We start from the raw sequence: 23,284 nt of genomic DNA, 5'->3' as shown, positions 1-23,284 counted from the left end.
CTGCTTCTCGGTAAAATAATCTGAAAGCCTTACCCCCAGCTCTGCCCTCTTAACTTTTAATAAACAAGTTACAAAACATTGATGTTGGCCAGAGTTCAGAACAGGTCACCCCCCTTCATTTCTCCAATCTGCACTAAATTAAAGAGATAGTCTCAAAACATAACAATCTTTTAACTTCATACTTTTTTAACAGCCTAATCTGTAAAGTTAGTATACAAATTAAGAATTGATAGAGTCATAGAGTTTTACAGCTTGGAAACAGACTCTTTGGTCCAACTCGTCCTTGCTGACCAGATATCCTAAATTAATCAAGTCCCATTTGCCAGCATGTGGCCCACATCCCTCTAAATCATTCCTATTCGTGTACCTGTCCAGATGCTTTTAAAATGCTGCATTTTTACTAGCCTCCATCACTTCCTCTTGGCAGTTCATTTCATACATGCAACACCCTCTGTGTAAAAAAAGTTGCCCTTTAGGTCTTTTTAAATCTTTTGAATCCCTTTTAAATCATTCCCGTTCCATCCTAAACTTAAGCTCTCTAGTTTTGGACTTCTCTACCCTGGGAAAAAGACCTTGGCTATTTACCCTATCCATGCCCCTCATGATTTTATAAGCCTCTATAAGGTCACCCCTCAGCCTCTGACGCTCCAGGGAAAACCACCACAGCCTATTCAGCCTCTCCCTATAGCTCAAACCTTCCAACCCTGACAACATCCTTGTAAATCTCTTCTGAATCCTTTCAAGTTTAATAACATACTTCCTATAGCAGGGAGACTGGAGTTGAATGCAGTATTCCAAAAATGGCCTAACCAATGTCCTGTAGGACATATTTGTGGCAAAACTTTCAGTATTAATTTCCACGATAAATAAGATAAGATAAACAAGATAAAGCAAGAAAGATAAACTGAACTTCCTGTTGTAAACAGGTCAAGGCAACTGGTGAAAATTATTTTTATCATTTTAAAAATAGCAAAATGCAACACTAAAGTGTAGATGTATGAAAGACTGTACTAATTGAAAAATAGTCTGAGCAGTTTTATCCTCTGCATAGAATTCACAGTTAACTGAGTGCATGTAGACTAAATGGTTGAATTTATTACAGGATTTTTGTTAAACTACATCAAGTAATCTTCTGCCAAACAGATCTTGCAGAACAAATATAGGAGGACAGTAAATTTCTTTACTGACTACTGATAAAGCAGAACAAATCATTAATTTTAGCAGGGTTGTTCAGGTAAATTCAGCAGACACCAACAGATTTGCACTAATTTATGGTTGAGCAAGTTGGCAATAAAATCAGTCTATAATTTATATTAATGTCTGTCTGCAGTTATCTGGCCCATTTCTGTCCAATTGAAATACTGCCTTCCGCCCTAATAGCTCTGAATGCTTCATTCAAGGTGCTATAATTGCTATCCTCACATAAACTGACAGATTTTTTAAAGATTGAAAGCCTACCAGCTGTGAAGTTTAAAAAAAACTGTTCCCAAATTACAAGAAGGTGTATTTTATTATTGTAAAAAATTGCAGCAGTTTCCACAAAGTTTCTGCGGTCAACCAAAGTTACGGCAGTCAATCAGGAGAAACCCAGCCCCTCCCTCACCAACACCCCCATTCTCCCTCCAACCCCAGAGATTCAGCTCCATGCTCTGAGTGGAGATTGAATTAATATTGGTTGAGATATAGACATTAAAGCTGCAATACTTAGCATTAATTGTCAATGTTAAACTGCCAAGAGATTCAAGCCCACTGTCTGAATCTTACAGTCATGCACTGTGATGCTGAGAAAAAGTAATTGTGCAATAATAAAGTTATTCAAGCATCAAGGGCAGTATTATTTCCATAACATTAAGTATTTCATTTAGTCATTTATTTATAAAGTACAGTTTTATCTAATATAGATCCTCACATATTTATCTCAATATTCTGTTATTCACTCGCTTTATCTAACTTCTTAACTTCTTACTTTTTATTCTACTATATTTTTTAAAATTAGACATACATTGCAGAATTATATAATCTTTTTCCTCCTTTATTCATAACTGTAGAATTGGTTTATCTTTCTCTTCCAATTACCTGTTTTAGAAGTGCAACAACTTGGTTTTAAACTGTTACTAAATAGCAAATAGGGACAGAAAATAGGAAACAGAAGGTTAGTTAGCTTAACATCTGTTACTAGGGAAATGATAAAAACCATTATTAAGGTGGTAGAGCCATCTTTTTGTAAAAGAATCCTCACTTGAGAATATGTTTTGCTCCTTTTGCCAAGGTTTTACCTCCTCTCCATCCACTTCATCTCATCTGCCTCATCTCCCCACAGGCTTGAAGTCCTGCCAAAACTATCACCTTGTGAATCAGCTGGTTGTCAAGGGTTGTTGCTCTCTCATTAAATTGGACTTTAGCCTGCTGCCCACCAATTCTGGACAGGAAACTGACTGGATGAGGTCCAGTATTTACCATATCATAGAATCTTTACAGTGCAGAAAGAGACCATTCAGCCCATCCAGTTTTCATCTACCCTCTGAATAGCATTTTACCCCATAACCTCACATGGGCTTTTTACCACGGCAAATCCATTGTACCTGTACATTGTTGTTTTGTGGGAGGAAACCGAATCACCTGGCAGAGACCCACACAAACAAGGGAGAACATGCAAACTCCACACAGACAGTCACTCAAGTCCCTGCTGCTGTGAGGCAGCAGTACTAACCACTGAGTCACCATGGCACTCTTCAGAATACTTTCCTTCACACCTTAGCCCTGCCCAAACAATTCATACTCGTGTTAAAGTCAGAACTGCTACTTTTAGTCTGGTGTTCCATTTTATTTCTTGGAATTTAATCTCTTTGTTCGTTGATTTTTAAAGCAACATTAAATTTATTTTATACATTTCTCAATATTACTCTTTTTGCCCTTCTTCTTTTGTGCTATTTTCATTTTAAAATTGTGACATTTTTTCCTTTCATTTTGGTATAAATTTTAGCTGCTTAAGAAGAAAATTGTATCTTGCTGTTTCTCCTCTGTGACATTTCTCACTTATTCTCTCTTTTCACTCAAGAACAACCTTCGACAATTTGAGTTTCAGCCATTTTCCTTTCCTTTTCGCATTCTTCTGCGGTTGCTGCAAAATCCAAAATAAAGTTATTCTTGGATCTTTGGCATTTAAACATTTCCCGGGCTGTAACGTTTGACAGTAATGAGCTCACTACTAAAAACCAGAATAAGTACATTCCCTTCCTGATCCACCAGTCTATCACAAAGCACACCGACAGGATAGTACTTTTTTGATTATATCTCCTCTTCAGAAGCCATCGTTCTATTTTAATTATTCATAACCACAGCATTTCTTTTCCTGAATTGTACTCCCTGGGGATCATTTTAATTTTGAGTGCTCATATAAAATGGGTTTGACTTTCCTTTCTGTTCCATTTAAAGGGAGAGGGGTTTACAGACAAACACAGTGTCAGCCTCCCACTTCCATCACTGTTCCTAACTCCTCTGGACTTCCAAACCTACCATTGACCCCTGACCAATTCTGGCCATCTACCTGACCAGTGAATTCCCTCTCATAGCCTGCCTGATGGCTACTTGCCTTATCATGCCACCCAATTTTAATTTATTCTTTCACCCTAGCAGGCAGCAGTGGTTTGGGCCTGAACTGGCAGCACGCACATTAACGGACCATTTTCTGCATGGACCACTTCAAACTTCAATTGAATTAAACATAGGACAGCCTATGTGCAAAGCCTTAAAAGACTCATACAGCAAAAAAAACCCCACAGAATTAGATGATGCACTGAAGTCTACTGAAGTTTTAAGTGGGTATCTTAACTAATGAGTAATGATACAGTTGGGAAAACTGAGACCACTAAATTTGTGCTTTTCAGGATTTTGTTTGATTTTATCATGAGGGGAATTTCTTTTCCTCCTCCACAGTCTGTAATCTTCTTCCACCTCGAGAGACTGATTGAATGACTTCCTTTCAGCTCTTTGTCGATGCTATTTGAAACTAGCTGCCAGGCAATATGTGAGAGGTAGCTGAGGGATTCCAATTTTCACTCCTAGTGTGGAAGTGACCTGGCCTTCATTCAATGCTTCCTCCCAAAAGGACAGCTGACAATGAATGTGAGGAATTGTCTGTATGAATCTGTATCCCTCCTGGGCAAAATGCTGCCCCTTTAATCAACTGTGTCACCAGATCACCCACAATCAAAAATCTTTTAAGACCAGCACAGAAATCTGCAGTTTATTCTTCTTTTATGAACAGTTAACTTCTTTTTATTAAAATACATCGGATAGAATTATGTGTTAACAGAACAATAAAGTAATTAAAGCTGCATTAGCAAAATTTCCAATGAACTGATTCTGTTCACTGGGCTGCATGCCAATAAAGTAACAGTGATGGCCTGTAATTGAATTTTGTTACTACTCTTGTCTATGTAAAGTGCAGCAGGCAGAAGAAACAGTGCAGAGAGGAGGAAGAGATAAGCTCATCTGTCAAGAAAAATTTTGCTCAGATGTAAGAAAGCCCCTGTAGGAGGAATTGTGTCTCACATTTTGATCTCATAAGACATTCTGGGAAATATTCCACTTCTGAAATGTGATTAAAATAAATGGCTACATGTTCTGCATTGAAATAAACTGACAATGACTAGAAGTAAAATTGTTACAGGACAACCACTTGATGCATTTGGCAATATGGAAAGAGAGAGAGAGATATACTGTAAATGTGACTGATGTCAAAGGAATATGAAGATGTATCCTTATGTAATAAAACTGAATGACTCAATCATTAGAACTTATTACCTCGGGAGGAAGATTACATGTCAGAAAGGCGATGTTCAAGATGAAATCATGTTTACACCCAAATGATGTTTGTAGTTGAAACATTCTATAATATTTTAAATGTAACACATGCCGGTTTTGAGACACTACTTAAAACATTCCCTTTAACTTTTTCTCTCATCAGTCCCAGATACAATATTAGAACTGATAACAGAAATGAAATTTTAATGAACAATAAAGACAGCTTGACATGCAACCATTCAGCTAAATCTGGCTTTTTTTTTGTATATAAATGATTCTTATTTCTCAGATCATTTCAACTCAGTATCAACATTATAATTATACCTACGGCACCAACTGCTTTTATTATCGCATGTAAATTTAATCATTAAGACAGGACCAGACTGAATGCACTGCATGGGTAGCTTTAGGATTAGAATGGGCATACAAACATCCAAATTTGGAAAATAAGTTGACTATTTGGTCCCTCAAGGTTGCTACACCATTCAATAAGAAATCACAGCTGATTTGTTTGTGTTTTGAATTCCCATTCACCCTTGATTCTAACTATCTCTGTCTTATAGCATGGCAGTTTCTGATTAAAAAAAATCAGAAATTCTGGATTCTTGAATAGAATAATAAATACAGCGGGAAGACACATGTCTACATGCATCCCCTCTGGTGAACGGGCCCAGTGTGCAATTGGAGCATCCAAATATAGCTGCAAAGGATCCCAAAGGACATTTGGAATAGGAAATATATATATATTAAATATGTATGTATTTGGCTTTAAATGATGAATAACAGGTGGGGTTGATGAATTAGAACCTTAAAACTGAAACTTTCAAATTATTCGCTAAAGAATTCGGGAATTATGTCCTATTACAATAGTCGAACATCAGTCACCTTGGAGACTTCATTAAATGTTTTCAAGAGGTACTACAGCAAAAACAACTTATGATGCCAGGCTGCTTTCAGGAGTTCTTCACTGCTTAGTTATTCAGCAACCAGCATGATTTAGAAGATCACATACAGTATAGCATATGGCAAGCTTCTTTCTAATTCACCATCTCAGCTAACCTGTGTAAACTTTCCATTTATCTTCAGCTTTCAGACATAAATCTTCCAAGAAAACTGGAAATCAATTCAATGCATCTGTATATCCTATGATGTAAAAGCCATACACTTTCCATGCCAAACCTTTGAACCTGGAGTGAATGTCTAAATATCAGAAACATGACAATGAAAAATCAGAGCGATCTCGGTGTCCATGTACATAGATCCCTGAGAGTTGCCACTCAGACTGATAGGTTTGTTAAAAAGTCATACAGTGTGTTAGCTTTTATTGGTAGAAGGATTGAGTTTCGGAGCCACGAGATTATGCTGCAGCTGTACAAAACTCTGGTGCGGCTGCAGTTGGAGTATTGCATACAGTTCTGCTCACCACGTTATCGGAAGGATGTGGAAGCTTTGGAAAAGTTTCAGAGGAGATTTCCTAGGATGCTGCCTGGTATGGAGGGAAGGTCTTATGAGGAAAGGCTGAGAGACTTGAGGCTGTTTTCGTTAGAGAGAAGAAGGTTGAGAGGTGACTTCATAGTGACATACATGTTGATCAAAAGATTAGATAGGGTGGACAGCGATAGTGATGGCTAGCACGAGGGCACATAACTTTAAATTGAGGGGTGACAGATATAGGACAGATGTCAGAGGTAGTCTCTTTACTCAGAGAGTAGTAGGGGCAGGGAATGCACTGCATGCAACAGTAGTAGACTCGCCAACTTTAAGGACATTTAAATGGTCATTGGATAAAGATATGGATGAAAATGGAATAGTGTAGGGTCTCAGACTGGTTCCATAGGTTGGCGCAACATTGAGGGCCGAAACTGCGCTGTAATGCTCTATATGACTGACTCATTAAATTACGAAAGCTTTGGTGCCATTAATGGGTTCAGATGGCCACTCAAATCACACTCTTACTTCTAAACCTCTCTACACTTTAAGCTGGGGATAGACTATCCAAACACACAAACTAGGAGCAAAGGTAGGCCATTTGGCTCCTCAAGGCTGCTCCACCATTCAATAAGATTGAGGCAGATCTGTTTGTGTTTTGAATTCTACATTCCCATCAACTCTTGATTCCATGATTCCCTTGCTGAAATAGAATCTATCAATTCCTGTCTTAAAAATATTCAGTGATCCTGCTGAATATTGCTGTCTGAGGCAGAGTTCCAAAGTCACAAAACCCTCTGTGCTCTGAAAGCTCAAATAAACCTGTTGGTCTATAACCCGGTGTCTTGCAACTCCTGACTTTGTCCACCCCAGGCCAACACCAGAACCTCCACATTGTACCTAATTTTAAAACAGTACCCTTGACCTCCAAACTGAAACACAAGAGCAAACATCCTTTCTGCATCCACCTTGACAAGTTTGTTCAAGGTCTATATATAATAGCTCACTCACTCTTTTAAAGTCCAGTGGAAATAAGCCCAGTCTCAGCAACCTCCCCTCATAAAACTACCAGTTCATTCCAGGTATCAACCTGGAATGAACTGGTAGTTTTATGCTGAACTTGGACTTCCAAAAGACATTTGATAATGTGCCATAAAAAGGCTTTTACACGAAGTAGGAACTCAAATACTTTTGGAGTATAGTGTGCAATTCTGGTCTCCCTCCAATGTGAAAGATGTTGTGAAACTTGAATGGGTTCAGAAAATATTTAAGAGGTTTGGAGGGTTTGAGCTATAGGGAGAGGCTGAATAGGCTGGGGCTATTTTCCCTGGAGTGTAGTAGGCTGAGGGATGGCCATTTAGGGGCATGGATAGGGTAAATAGCCAAGGTCTTTTCCCCAGGTTGGGGGGAGTCCAAAATTAGAGGGCATAGCTTTAAGGTGAGAGGAGAAAGATTTAAAAGGGACCTAAAGGGCAAGATTTTCATACAGAGTGTGGTTCATGTATAGAATGAGCTGCCAGAGGAAGTGATAGAGGTTGGTACAATTATAAGATTTAAAAGGCATCTAGATGGGTAAATGAATAGGAAGGGTTTAGATCGATATGGGCCAAATGCTGTCAAATGGGACTGTAATTATATAGCATATCTGGTCAGCATGGACGAGTTGGACCAAAGGGTCTGTTTCCATGTTGTATATCTCTCTGATTCTGTGACTATATGGTATAGTGGTAACATATGAGCACAGTCAGAAGATTGGCCAACTGGCAGAAAGCAGAGAGCATGCAGAAATGGATCTTTTCCTGATTGCAGAGTGTGATGAGTAGAGTCCTGCAGGGGTCTGTGTTGAGGCGTCAGCTTTTTACAAGTTACGTCAATGATTTAGATGGGGGGAGTGAAGGCATGGAAGCCAAATTTGCATATTACATAAACATAGATTGGAAAGGATATTGTGAAGAGGACATGAGGAGATTACACACAAATGTGAAAGGTTGAATGAATGGGAAAATATCTACAGATGGCGTATAGTATGGAATTGTGAAGTTGTTCAGTATGGCAGGAAGAATAAAGGAAAGCACAGTATTCTTAACTGGAGAAAAAATTCAGAATTTTTAAGTGTAGCGAGATCTAAATGTCTTAAGATATGAGTGATTAAATATCAGTTTTATTTGAGGAAGAATATAAATACATGGGAGCTAGTGCAGAGAAAGTTTACTATTTGCTATTTTCAGCGAAGAACAAAGATTCTCAGAAGGGGAAAAACCAATTATGGTTAACCAGGAAAGTTAAGGATAGTACCAAATTGAAGGTAAAATCATACAATGTGACAAAGAATCAAGGCGAACCAGAGAATTGAGAAAATACAAAAACCAAAAAAATGATGACCAAAAGAATAATTTAAAAGACAGGCAAAAAATACATTTTGAGAGAAGTGAATATACAATCATCAAGTTTGTGCATGAAACAAAAATAAGCAGGAGGGCAAGTAATGATGATGCTATAAAGAGCTTACAGTTCATTTACAATAGCACCTCGACTTATAAACTTAATCCGTTCCAGGACCCGGACTGAATCAATTTTTCCCATTGTTCGGATAGCGTAAGAATGCTTGGACGTAGCAACGAACGCTGTTCACAGCACACGCACCAAAGACGAACTGAATGAGATCACGCGGGGCCCGAGAGCTTTTGCGTTCAACAAGCGTGTAGCAAAGCAGAACAATGAAACCACGTGGTCGCACACGGGCTTTTTGCGTTAGTACCTTCGCTCGTACCTTGAATTTCGTACGTACGTTGAAGCAAAAGTTTACGTACAATCCTGTTCGTAAACCGATTTGTTCGTGAACGGGGTCATTCGTATGTCGAGGCACTACTGTACAATGCTATACATTGTTTTAAATGCAGCACAATACAGGGCCTGACCTGATCAAACAATGGGAAGAGCAGATGTGGACAGCTTCATTTTGGCTGATTGGTGGCTCTATGCAAACAAAGCCCTTTAAAACTGTAGGAATATTGTCCTGACACCCAGTACATCTGCAGAACTACCTGGCAAGGCTGCTTCAGTAAGCCTGGTGCTGTTGAGATGACCCTGTTTATAGTGTCATTAAATTCACCAGATCAATTTCAACAAATAACATTGCAACTATGCATGACTTGAAATCATGATTTGCAAACCTTGTTTCTTATGTCCTAAACTCCCTATTGCTACCGTCACCGTTAAGTATTTCACCAATTATATTCAATGCTACTGCCCAGCATCTGTTGTTTCATATTAGGCAGGAAATTACTTATATTTATGTATAATTTTGTAAATAGCAATCAGAAACTATTAAGTACTCTTCATGTTTATAATGAATCACCTTTAAGAGCGGTGACTGCTGTTAAAAAGGAAATTACTGTGACCATTTAACACACAGAGAGTTCTTTATTGAAGATGTGCACTCATCGAGGAAGGAATACTGCCTGCATTATCAGAAAGACTGCTTCCTCCTTTTGATTAAAATTACATGTTTATTTTAGACATTCTCCTGAACCACAGGACAGATAGAGAGGACCTGAATTCAGCATTCCTTGTAAATGGTGGCACTTCAAACAAAACAGCATCTTTTGGTACCATGATGGAATGCCAAATTGAACTCAAAGACTATGACGGGGTATAATTTCTGAGACAATTGGAAGCTAATATACCAGTTTCTTGGATCTACAGAAAAGATCAAGAAAGTGGTCGAGGGAAAGCAGTAGCCTCAGTAATGAAGGAAATCACTTCAATGATAAAAGAGGATATATTTAGAGGTAAGTAGATGGTCAAAATTTTATAGGTAAAACTAGAAAGAGAAAGTGAACTAACATCATCATGGGAGTTGTGTTCTAAACAGTAGCAACTTATAGATTGCATAAAAGCAGACATTATACAAACATGAAGCACAACAATGTTGTTTGGATTTTAGTTTCCATGTTGATTGGAGGAAGCAGATTGGGAAATGTCAGTAAAATAGTGAATTTTTTGAGTGTGATTCACACAGTTTTCTGCAACAATGTGTTCTGCATCCGCCAAGGAGGTTGGCCATAATTAATTTACTGATCAGCAACAAGCCAGATTTACTTAATAGCGCAACAGTGTCTGCATGTTTTACTGATGAGAAAATGAGGTCTGCAGATGCTGGAGATCAGAGATGGAAATGTGTTGCTGGAGAAGCGCAGCAGGTAAGGCAGCATCTAGGGAACAGGAGAATCGACGTTTCGGGCATTAGCCCTTCTTCCTGAAGAAGGGCTAATGCCCGAAACGTCGATTCTCCTGTTCCCTAGATGCTGCCTGACCTGCTGCGCTTCTCCAGCAACACATTTCCATGTTTTACTGATGAGCAATCATACAATGTTCAATTCTGTCTGATGTTCAAAAGGAAGAAATGTGAAACAGTTACTTAAGTCTCAAAATTTCATAAGTCTGAATTCAATGAGGAGGAGATGGGGGGAGCATTCTGATGGGCAAGATGACAGAAAATCAGCGTGACATGTTCAGGAAAGAATTTAATGTAATATGGAAGAAGTTTATAAAAGTTAGTGACCCGATTAAGAAATTGACTGAGCAACAGGAGACAAAGAGTAAGCATAATGGGGCCAATAGTCTAATTAATAAAATGCGACCAGTGGTGTCCCACAAGGATTGGTTATAGGGCCTCAACTATTCATCATATTTATTACATTTAAATGTTGGGATAGAAAACTTCATGCCCAAATTTGCCAGCGGCACAAAGGATGTAAGCAGTGTGTATGGTAGCACAAAAGTACCAAGCAATATTGATAGATTGGTGAAAATACAAACTGTGACAAATGGAATTCAGTACATACAAATGCAAATCAATTCAATTTGGATCTAAAAGGGATAAAACAAGGCAATGTTTGAAATGGTGAAAAGCTAGAAACATTTTATAGAAATTTGGATTTCCAGGTGTATTGATCAATAAATTTCATGATCAGATCTCAAAAGGACAATGGTTCAACCTCCAGCAATTTCAGACAAGGTACCATGGAAGGAGGAAGAGATGACAGACTGTTAGAGGATCGAACCAGGCTGTCCTGGACAAAATATCCCTTTCTAAATACTTTCAGGAAAGGGAAGGGGAAGATGTGTTTGATGGTGGCGTCCTACTAGAGGTGAGGGAAATATCAAAAGACAGCCTTTTGAATATGAAGGCTGGCAGCTTGGAAAATGCAATCATATTAACGTGGTTACCTTGGCAAGGGCACTTGCCCATTGACCTCCTCCTTTTCATTGACCAAGGTCCAAAGCAAACTTCCCAGGTGAAGCAGCAATTTACTTGTGCAATGTTCATTCCAGTCTACAGTAATTAATGTCTATGCTGTTCACAATGCAGCCTCCCCTATACTGTCGAGATGAAAAACACACTGGGTAACTGCTTTGTGGGGCACCTCTGCTCAGTCCACAATTGAGACTCTGAATGTGCAATCATTTGCTACTTCAATTTACCATCTTGCTCTAGTGGTCACATTTCTCTCTCAGATCTGCTGTGAAGGCCATTGCAAACTGGAGGAACTTCATTTTCTGTTAACGCATTTTGCAGCCTCCTGGACTCAACACTGAGTTTAACAGCTTCAGACTATGCATCTGTACTTAGCTTTGATTACACCTCCCACCCCACCCAATATTTTGTGTGTATGATTTTGCTTTCAGCAGAATTGACCTACATTATGCTTTTAATGTTTGCACTTGTTCTTTGTTCCTTCTTTACAAGCATTCTCACTCCCTTTGTCCTTTGTTTTATGATACCAGTAGTCTCTAATTTCCTGCAGCTCCTAATCTTACCCTGCTTTCCTTTCCGTTCCAAATGATCCTGTTGACCTACTTCTACAGCATTAAACTGACTACTTTCCCTATCCCTCCAGTTCAGAAAAGGTGTTACCTTCGACTTGAAATGTCTGCTTCCTACAAATATTGCCAGACCTGCTGCGTTTCTCCAAAGCTTACTGATTTTATTTCAGAATTTCAGCAAATGCATTATTTTGTCTTTGCTTACTAGTATGATACCTTGATCCAAATCACTAAATTACAAAAAGAAACACACTAACTTGGGTTTTATTTGTTTATGTTTGGAAGATTAAGAAACTTGAAAGGATTCAGAAAAGATATGCAAGGATGTTGCCAGGGTTCGAGGACTTGAGCTATAGGGAGAGTTTGAATAGCCTGCTTTCCCTGGAGCGTTGGAGGCTGAGGGGTGACCTTATAGAGGTTTATAAAATCATGAGGGGCATGGATACGGTAAATAGACAAGGTCTTTTCCCTGAGGTGGGGGAGTCAAGAACTAGACAGCATAGGTTTAGGGTGAAGAGGGGAAAGATGTAAAAGAGACCTAAGAGGCAACATTTTCATGCAGAAGGTGGTACGTTTATGGAATGAGCTACCAGAGGAAGTGGTGGAGGCTGATACAATTACAGCATTTAAAAGGCATCTGGATGGGTATATGAATAGGAAGGGTTTGGAGAGATATGGGCCGGGTGCTGGCAGGTGGGACTAGATTGGGTTGGGATATCTGGTCGGCACGGACAAATTGGACCGAAGGGTCTGTTTCTGTGCCGTACATCTCTATGACTATGACCCTAAGATATTAATTGGGCAGGCAGTTAGAAAGATGCAGGTCCTTGGACTCCTCCATCGCCAGACCATGGCAACACGACGGTTGGAGGAAGAGCGCCGCTTATGCCCTAAACATCGATTCTCCTGTTCCTTGGATGCTGCCTGACCTGCTGCGCATTTTCAGCAACACATTTTCAGCTCTGATCTCCAGCATCTGCAGCCCTCACTTTCTCTTAGTTAGAAAGAAAAACTTATTTCAGATGACTTGAACTTAAATCAGATGAGGCATCATCTAAAAATTAGAGTTAGATTATTCAGGAATGAAATGAAGGAATACTTGTACACAAACAAGTCCATATCAAGTCTGGTCTGCATATGAATCTAATCTGGTTGACTTTTAACTGGCCTGTGAAACAGCCTAAGAAAACACTCACTCGGTTGTACCAAACTGGTCTAAAAATAAATAAAACTGAAAAAAACCCCACAAGACATCAACCTAGGCATCCGAAATGAATTTCTCAGTCTTAGCTCTGTCGACCTTGAAAAGTCCACCATGTCAACATCTGGAGGCTGGTGCCAAAATTACAAGAGTTGTCAAGCAATGGCCTAATATAGTCATACTCAGGGAAGCATACCTTACACACAACATCCTAGACAACAACATCACTATCGCTGTTATGTCCTATTCCATTGGCAGGACAGACCCAACAAAGGTGGTATATAGCCAGAGTGAGTTGCTGCAATATTCCTCAAAATTCACTTCAGACCCCATGACATCACATGGCATCATCTCATGAGCAAAGAAACTTCCTGTAGATTACCATGTACTGTCCTGACTTGGCTGATGAAACAGCACTCATCCATGTAGAAACTACTTGGTGAAGGAGTGCCAAGAGCGCAGAATTTCTATTGTCCACCACCTGGAATGCATCAGTAGCACCAACACTGACCAAGCTGGTCGGGTCTGAAAAGACACAGGCTACTAAACTGTGTCTGCAGCAGATGGTGAGGGTAAATATATTTCATCACATTGGAGACACTGGATACTGCAAAAGCTATGAGCCCTGACAACATTCTGGCAACTGTACTGTAGACTTGTGCTCCAGAACTTGCTGCTCCCCGAGCCAAGCTGCTCCAGTACAGGTAGTACATGGACCTACCTGGCAAAGTGGAAAAATGCCCAGAAAGACCACTCCATCTGTCCTTCCTCAATCTGTAAAGTGATAGAATGGGTCATCAACAGTCCTACAGCACTTACCTGGCATTAACCTGCTCAATGATGCCCAGTTTGGATTCTCAGCTTCTGACCTATTATAACCTAGATTCAAACATGGTCAAAAGAATTAAACACTAGACTGTGGGTGAAAGAAACTGTCCTTGCCACAAATGCTACATTTGATTGTGCTATGAAAATGCTTTGGCAAAACTGGAATCACTGAGTATCAAGGGGCAAACTCTCTGCTGGTTGGAGTCATGCCTGGCACAAAGGAAGATAGATGTGGAGATTGGACATCTCAGTTCGAGGACATCTCTGCAGAAGTTCCTCAGGGTGCTGTCTTTGGCCCAACCATCTTCAGTAGCTCCATCAATGAGCTTCCCTTCATCATAAGGTCAGAATTGGGGATGTTCGCTGATGATTGCACAGTGCTCACCACCATTCACAACTCCTCAGATACTGAAGTAGTCTACATCCAGACTAATATTCAGGCTTGGGCTGACAAGTGGCAAGTAACATTCGTGCTACACAAATGCCAGGCAATAACTGTTTCCAGTAAGAAAGAATCTAACCATCACCCTTAACATTCAATGATATTGCCATCAATGAACCCCCATTGTCAACATCCTGCGGGTATCATTGTCCAGAAATTTAGCCAGACTAACTCAATGATGCCCTTTGATAAATACTATAGTTACAAAGGCAATACAGGAGTTTGGAATCCTGCAGTTAGAAACTTACTTTCTGACCCTCCATAGCCATGTGGCTCCAACAACACTCAAGAAGGTTGACATCATTCAGCACAAATCAGCCCGCTTGATTGACAACACATCCATAAGAACCCATTCCCTCTACCACTGACACGCAGTGGCAGCAGTGTGTACTATCTGCAAGATATACTGCAGATATTCACCAAGGCTCCTCAGACTCACCTTCCAAACCCATGACCACTCCATATAGAAGGATAATGGCAGAAGATAAATGGTTACAGCACCACCTGCAAATTGCCCTCCAAGCCGCACACCATCCTGACTTGGAAATATTTTGCCATTCCTTCACCATCATTGGGTCATAATTATGAATCGCCCTCCCTAACAGCTGGTTTACCTACACCAAATGGACTGCAGCAGTCCGAGAAGTCTGCTTCCCAAACTCTTCTGAGAGCAGTTGGAGATGGGTAAGAAATATTGACCCAACCAGCAATGCCTCATCCTCTGACTTTATAAAAGGAGAAAAGTTCAGAGTTTTCTTTCACAAATGGGAACTGTCGCACAATAAACTGTAAATTTTTAATTTGAGATAGACACATTTTGCTGGCAATTCAGTTGAGGAATATTGAGCAAAAGGCAGGGATATGGAATCAGCCAAGATTTCATTGAATTGATGGGACAGGTTCCAGCGGCTAAATCAACTCCCCTCCCCCCACTCTTCTCCATTCATATGTTCCATATGCATATCCAAATTTTTGGTTGGGGGGACGGGGTTACAAAATATATGATGTTTAGATTGAAGGGCAAAAATAAATGAACAAAGTAAAGTCAACATGACCTGCTGCTCTTTCAGCATTAAAACCTCCCACTTTAATGCAGTTACATTGTACTGGACTATTGAGGGTAACAGAATCTTAAACACAAAGGAAAACCTAAAGGGCATGCTTTCAGCAAAAAGGTCATTTTCCCTCCTGTATAATTTAAAAATGAAAAGCTTGCAATTTTACAATTCACTTTGCCAGAGTAAACTCCACTTATACACCCATTAAGCTTCACCATGTTCGTCCACCTTTTGCACTCAATGCTGCTTTGACATCGTCAGATAATGAAGTAGGCAATATGCATCTCAGAATGTGTCCATTTGCAACCTCGACAGGCTGCATTCATTTCAGTGGAAGTATATGTTTTTTCTCCTCTGAATCAGCATCAAAGAAAGGCAGGATATATTTCCAGTTAGGCCATGAAGCTAGATCAGCATGTATCCATAATCTAAGACATTTGTAGCAGATCTGGGTTATCACAGAAACTAAAAGTGGGAGCGCTCAAAGAGTCGAATTCATTCCATAATCAGAATAGGAATGTGCAAGACTGCTGTATGAAAAATAAACAGCATCTTGCGCAAAAGTTAGTTTTCTTGTGACTTTGGAAGGATGTTAAGGATGTAATTTGGAGGGATTTCTCAGTCTTATCTAATCTATGCTATACTTTGATATAGTACTGTATACTCTGGAGTTGACTTTACATGTTCCAATATCTATTACTGCCATTTTTCAATGTGATTCATTCAAAAACGTGATTCATTAAATAGCTCATGAAAAATAATACAATAATAAATCCACATTATGTTTTGCCTGGAAAACACTGTCAGAGAGAAAGCACTTTTATTTTCCTGTTGGGCATTATTGAAACTAATTCTGAAATGCTTACAAGATGTTTCAAAGACCGTTGTCTTGGGAACCGCTGTATAGGAAACATAGCAGCTGTGTTAGGTCAGCTGGTTCTCTAACAGATGAATAAAACAAACATAATATACAGAAGTATGCTGAAGGCATGAATTTATTTGGGTAATAATTAAGTCTTTTAAGGAGTCACTGTCTCTCTGTCAATATTATCAAACAGAATTAATTCCTGAAGCTGTTGAGACCATATGTTTGTTGATCACAAAGTTTGTGGCATTGATCAAAATGATATCTGTAAACGTTCATGATATACTTTCAGTTTTATTAAAGGACATTTTTTGCTCTAAGTAACATTTCAACGACAATGTGCTTAGTAAGACAATGATGTCATGGCACCAAAGCTAATGTAGTTGACGTTGTGTGAACCAAATATTTGAAAGGCTGACCTAACAAATATTTACCGAGCTAAGATGATTTACGGAGGTTCTATATTTTTTATTCTTTTTAATTGCCACAATACCACAATGTACAACTAGAGGCAACTTTGCATAGGGACATAAGTTCAAAACTGAATAAAGTGAATTCAGTATTTATCATATCCTTTGAATATCAAGAATCTATTCATGTGTGAGCCAATTATGTCTGAACATCTTACTCATCTCCAATATGGGATTTGTCCGATGGAAATCAAAGGCTTCCATTTCCTCACCCTGCATTCCCTGCGAGTGCTGCTCATTGTAAGGCTCAGTAAGAGCTAATTGTTTGCATCTCGAAACATTCCAAGTTATTTTCCACAATGAAGAACTGCTTAGCTTGCAGTAATAACTATAATTTGAGTGTACAATTATAATATTCACGAGAGCTAATCAATAAACCTGCTGATCTATGGTTTAGCAGCATAAAATGACCATGAGAGTAGCTTTTTTGGTGTTCGACCATGGTAAACATCCTGAAGGGAACATGGCAGACCATAGGGCCTATCAGTCAACTTCATGTAATATACTTGGAAGTGACCCACTGACTTATACTTTGCACCTGATAATGTTGTAATAGTATAGTTAAAGTCTGAATTCAATGTTAGGGCCAGGTTGTGCCCAGGCATTCTCTTCCTTTGAATCAGTTCAGGTTTCACATTTAATTAGTGCTCCAAGATTAGCATAACCACAAATTAATTTCAGCTTTTCCTATTTTGGAGTATAAAAATTCAACAAGACCAGACTGAAATTCTAAACTTCCTTAGCTATAATGGAGTGGTTTGTGAACTTATGGCCCAAGAATGAAATGATCACTGCACACACTTGTCCACATTAGTCCAGTCAACTTTCATTTTCATACTGAGAAATGGGCAGGTTCTGCAACAAGTGGTTGCTCTACCACACTCGTTCAATGGGCAGGCAGTAAAATACCACTATTTCTGAGAGACAAGTACTCAAAAAGTATCTCCTCTTATTCCAGTGAGTTTGAATAAAACTAGTTGAGATAACCCGTATAATGCCCATGGGAGAATCACTAATTAATCTCCCTATGATGCTCATTGAGTACAAGTTCCCTTGGTAACAGACAATGGCCTGCCCAGCTAGAACTCATTACCTGAGCCATTTAGAAAGCAGACCCAGCCCATAATGGACTTTGCTTGTAAATAAAATGATTGGCGACATGGGTGTTAGTTGAAAAGGGAAAAAAAAATGATAAAGGTAACGGTGACTTTGGTGGTGGGAAAGTCACTCAGTTGTGTTTGATAACATTTCTGGATAAAAAGAAGGGAAAAAAAAAGCCAAGCAAGGGACCTTGTGACACAGTGGTAGCATCTCTACCCCTGAACCAGGAGACCCCGGGTTCAAGTCCTACCTCTGCCAGATGTGCATTATACCATTTTTGAACAAATAGTTTAATAAAAACCAGAGGCAGGCCTATGTGGCACAGTATAGTGTTTCAATCTCTGAGCCAGGAGACCTGGGTTCAAGTCCCATCTGCTCCAGAGATGTGTAACAACATCCCTGAACAGGTTTCTTTAAAAGAAAAGTAGATCCAGTTATAGGTGTTCTCCCCAGGCAGTCACAGCTGAGACTAGGAAACTTAAAATTTTTAGTATTTGCTTTCAGGGCATTCCTGTGGTGCAGTGGTAGTGTCCTTACCTCTAAGCCAGAAGTTCCAGGTTCAAGTCCCATTTGCTCCAGAACTGTGTCATAACACCCTTAGACAGGTTGATTAAAAAGGAATAAAAATATAAAACAGACCCAGTTATCCCTTTGACTCCATTTTGATTTAGCCCCTTCCTGCTTTCTTTACCCCCTCCCGTACTTTGATGGTCTACATTGCCCATAACCAGCTTTACTTGTAAATGTCTAGTTAGCTCCATGGATGATATACCGGTGATGGTCAGTAATTGGTTAAAAAAAAGTCACGATGATTTGGTGGTGGGATAGCAATTCAGTTGTGTGTAAAAGCACTTCTCAATATAAAAAAGGCAGACCCAGTGTTGGGACGAGCTTACGTATACCATGAATAGTGGCTGTATTTTGGTGCTCAACAATAACCTTTGCAGTCAGGTTTCCTGTGCTATTACATAATTTTGAATCACAAAGTCAGCAAAAGAAGGATAAGTTGGCAGACTTGCATTTTGTAACAGTTTGTCTTAGCTCTCAGAAATATGTCAAAGTTTTTCACATGTACTGGTGTGGCCATTAACAATCAAGGAAGCCATATTTAGATTTGGTGCATACTAACTCCAAAAGGACACGAGGTATTGGATAAGATTCCCTGAAGAATAAGAAGTACAAATATAGGAGAACTAATTTAAACAAGTGGTTTAATGTTTGTTAAAATAACACAGAAAGGTGTTTCGCAAAATAACATTATGGACTAGATTTTTACTAATATTGGGAGGGAACTTGGCTCTTGGTTTGAAGTTGGGAATCCCTGCAGAACAGGTTTCCCACAGCTCCTTCAGAACATAGCAACAGGACCTGATGAACAGGTTTTCCCTCTGTTTATTGGAAAGTCACAGAACTTTAAGTAAATCTGATTATTTAAGTATTTATTTATAATACATATTATAGTTATTCTGGTATTCATCCTGAACTTTAAATATCTTTCATATATCAACAGGTTTTAGATTAGTCACTCTCCACAGTCATTGGAGTAATAAGAATATCGGTTGCTTTCTGACTGAACTATAATATACAGCCTCCATTTTAGAGCACAACAGAAAACTCACAGATGCCGCCATATGTATTTCATCAAAAAACTACTTTATTTTCACTTTCAAAAAAATCCTCCAGAAAAATGAGTTGGGTTCTATAACTAGCTCGAGAAAAAAAAGTCCATGCTCATGACAAGCTATATATTCACCACTTCTAACTTAAAATAATTCAATAGTTAAGCTTGTACTTTAACCTACTTAATTGCTTGCAGTGCTTTCCTGTCAGTGTCTTAGTGAGATTTTGGTTGGATTTCGGAAAATTATAACCAGAATGTCAAGTAATTGGGACAAAGCTTCGGTGAAAACAGGAGAGAAAGAGCCTTTGACATGACCTTATTTGCATGCCAAGGCTGCCTTGAGGAATTTGTTGAAAGTAACCGTCTGTGATGGAAGGTAATCAAATAAATACTTGAATGTAATTGTGCACCATTAGTTTTATATTTTGAAGAAATAATGTAAAGTCCTTACTTCAAACTGACCAATGTATAATGTACTCCATTTAGCAAAGCAATTTGAGAGCATATCACTGAATTTTAAGTGGATTTCAGTTGGTTCTATTATATGGTTTTATTTTTAGAAAAAACTTCAAGGTTGAAAAGTCCCAGGTTTTATCCCTTGTGTCTGCCAAAATATTTGATCACAATCAGCTTGATGCCTCAGCACAACAATGTACCTCTTGGCCAGGAAGGAGGAAATCAGCCTGAGCTCTCATTGCTGACTGGGACTTGATTTTCCTGTAACAGCATAGCTAAAGAAACATGTCTTTATTCACCACATAAATGTTATACAGATCAGTCTCTGAATGGTTCATGAACAGTCTTTGATGGAATGCACCAGTAGCATTGATGTCCATTGGTGAACAGATAATTTTTGTGATTCTTGGTGTCTTAGGCTGGGTAAGTTCCTTTGTCTTTTTTTGTAACTGGTTTTCAACAACCAGAGTGATAGAGAGTCTTATGTAATCTGCAGCACAGAGGTAACTAAGGGATAATTCTTTGACTGGGACCCACGTAGCATGCTTACATTTGAGCTCAGGAAAGTATACACAAAAACATTCAGTTCCCTAGTCTACTCCAGTAGAGTTCAAACTAGCTTTTTAGCCCTGTTCTTCATATATTTCTGAATGGTAAAGCAGACATATCTGCAAGAAGTGGTTTTCTGCTAGGAGGAGTGTATAAGCCAGGACATTTTGGAATTAAAAATGTTAAAAATCTATGCTTTGGGCTTCTGATCCATCATCATAATAAATATCCCAGTAAGTACTCTTCATCATCATGTTTGTGTGTGCTGTCCTACATTGGCTCCAACTCCACAACATCTTGTTTTAAAATTCGCATCCTGAGAACACATCGCTCTTCCAAGTCTGGCCACTTGTACAGCTCCCAGATCCTCCACTCCTCAGCTGTGTCAGCTGTAAGCTTTGGAATTTCCTTCCTAAACCTCACCAGCTCTTTGCCTCAAGAGATTCCTTCACAGCTAGCTTTTTCACAAAGGTTCTTTGTTCTTTCACTTATCCACACACAGAGTCAACATAATGATGTAACTGTGAAATGTTCTCCCTTGTACTTACTGCTATTTCAGTATATATTTCTTTTTAGTATCTCTGCTGTACCTGGCAGCTTTCCCCCAGTTGACCATGACGGATCCTGGGGTCATAGAAGAAGCTGACAACTTACAAAATCCGGCACCATTCACAGCAACGGTTGTAAATTCCAGCACAAATACGTCCTCCAGTGAATAAGGTGGTGAGCCTCAGAATGGTGCATTGATTCCTGTGACACGCAAAAGCTCCGACATAGAACATGCCAAAAACTAAGGTTGATACCAACCAGTAGATTGCTATTTCCAATTAAAAAACCATTGTGTGGAGATACTATGCAAGAAAGTTATAATGAGCTCAAAGGAGATGATGTTGTGATCAAGAACCATGAACACCCAAGACACCAATCAGCTACAGCCACCAGGAAAAGGAGGGAATGTATAGGCAGGAGCCAAGAAGACTTCACAACTTAGCACCAAAAAGCAATGGCAAGAAATTGGTCTTTTCTTTCAGCTGAGCCCTGACACTGGCAACAATGTGAGGCTGGTGAACGGTTACCAATATTCTGCAAATAATACAAATACTGACTCACAACATAAATGTTGTGATGTGTTGATATGTTAAATTCCAAGTTAAGAAATACATATGTGGGGTTGCATTATCTATTCCTGGAAAATTGATGGAACCTGCCTTATGCCACTCAAAATGACGTGAATGGATTTCGCCTCTGAGGATGGCATTTTTCAAAGTACTTCCAGAAGGATCACTGCTTCGTGGTCCGAACCAGGTGGTTTCCAATGATGCAAGTTTAAGGCAAGCACTTGGACGTAGCACATAGTTCTTCATTCTACTGTGATCCAAAAACCAAGCTTCCTTTCTGCCCACATCATATTTCAATGTCCATAAAAATTAGGAGTGAGCAATGAGATGTCTTTCCCGAGAGAGTGTGTAAAAAAAACTGAGATAATGGTCTCCCTCGGTGAGCCTGGACTTACAGCTCTATTACCCTCACTGTATTACTGCTCCTACATCAACAACAGACAGAAGCAAAACATAGGAAACTGCAACTATCATCAAATATACGAAGGGGATCTTGAAGCAGGGCTTCAGATATGTCGACTGATTAAGCGCAATCCTTAGAATTTTATCATTAATCTGCTGTACTCCATCAAAAGATTTTGAATATATAGGTCAATGATAAGGTTAACCAGGCATAAATGTAGTCCTGGACTGCACTTGCCACTTTTCTTTACCCCTCAAGTAGTTTAAGCATGGATGATTGTGTGTGGGCCCAGACTAATATGATTCACGTTCATGATTCTGTGCTGCTGGTCATCTAATAACTGGACAAGATCAGATCCATTGGTTGGAGGATTACGTAGCTCTGTCTATCACTTGCTGCTTATACTGTTTGGCACATAAGTAACCCAATCTATACCTGCTGCTGCTCCTGGCATGCCCTCCTGCACTCTCCATTGAACCAAGGTTGATCCCTTGGCTTGATGGTAATAATTGAGTGAGGATATGATAGCTGAAAATGTGTTGCTGGAAAAGTGCAGCAGGTCAGGCAGCATCCAGGGAACAGGAGAATCGACGTTTCGGGCATAAGCCCTTCTTCAGGAATGAGGAAAGTTTGTCCAGCAGGCTAAGATAAAAGGTAGGGAGGAGGGACTTGGGGGAGGGGCGTCGGAAATGTGATAGGTGGAAAGAGGTCAAGGTGAGGGTGATAGGTCAGACTGGGGTGGGGGTGGAGAGATCAGGAAGAAGATTGCAGGTTAGGAAGGCGGTGCTGAGTTCGATGGATTTGACTGAGACAAGGTGGGGCAAGGGAAATGAGGAAACTTGTGAAATCCGAGTTCATCCCTTGTGGTTGGAGGGTTCCTAGGCGGAAGATGAGGCGCTCTTCCTTCAACCGTCGTTTTGTTGTGGTCTGACGAGGGAGGAGTCCAAAGACCTGCATATCCTTGGTGGAGTAGGAGGGGGAGTTGAAGTGTTGAGCCACAGGGTGGTTGGGTTGGTTGATCCGGGTGTCCCAGAGGTGTTCTCTGAAACGCTCCGCAAGTAGCCGGCCCACTCCACCAAGGATATGCAGGTCATTGGACTCCTCCATCG

Source organism: Chiloscyllium plagiosum, chromosome 23 (genome assembly GCF_004010195.1).
Source record: "Chiloscyllium plagiosum isolate BGI_BamShark_2017 chromosome 23, ASM401019v2, whole genome shotgun sequence".
In the NCBI taxonomy this organism is placed as follows: domain Eukaryota; kingdom Metazoa; phylum Chordata; class Chondrichthyes; order Orectolobiformes; family Hemiscylliidae; genus Chiloscyllium; species Chiloscyllium plagiosum.
This window is presented reverse-complemented; position numbering follows the sequence as displayed.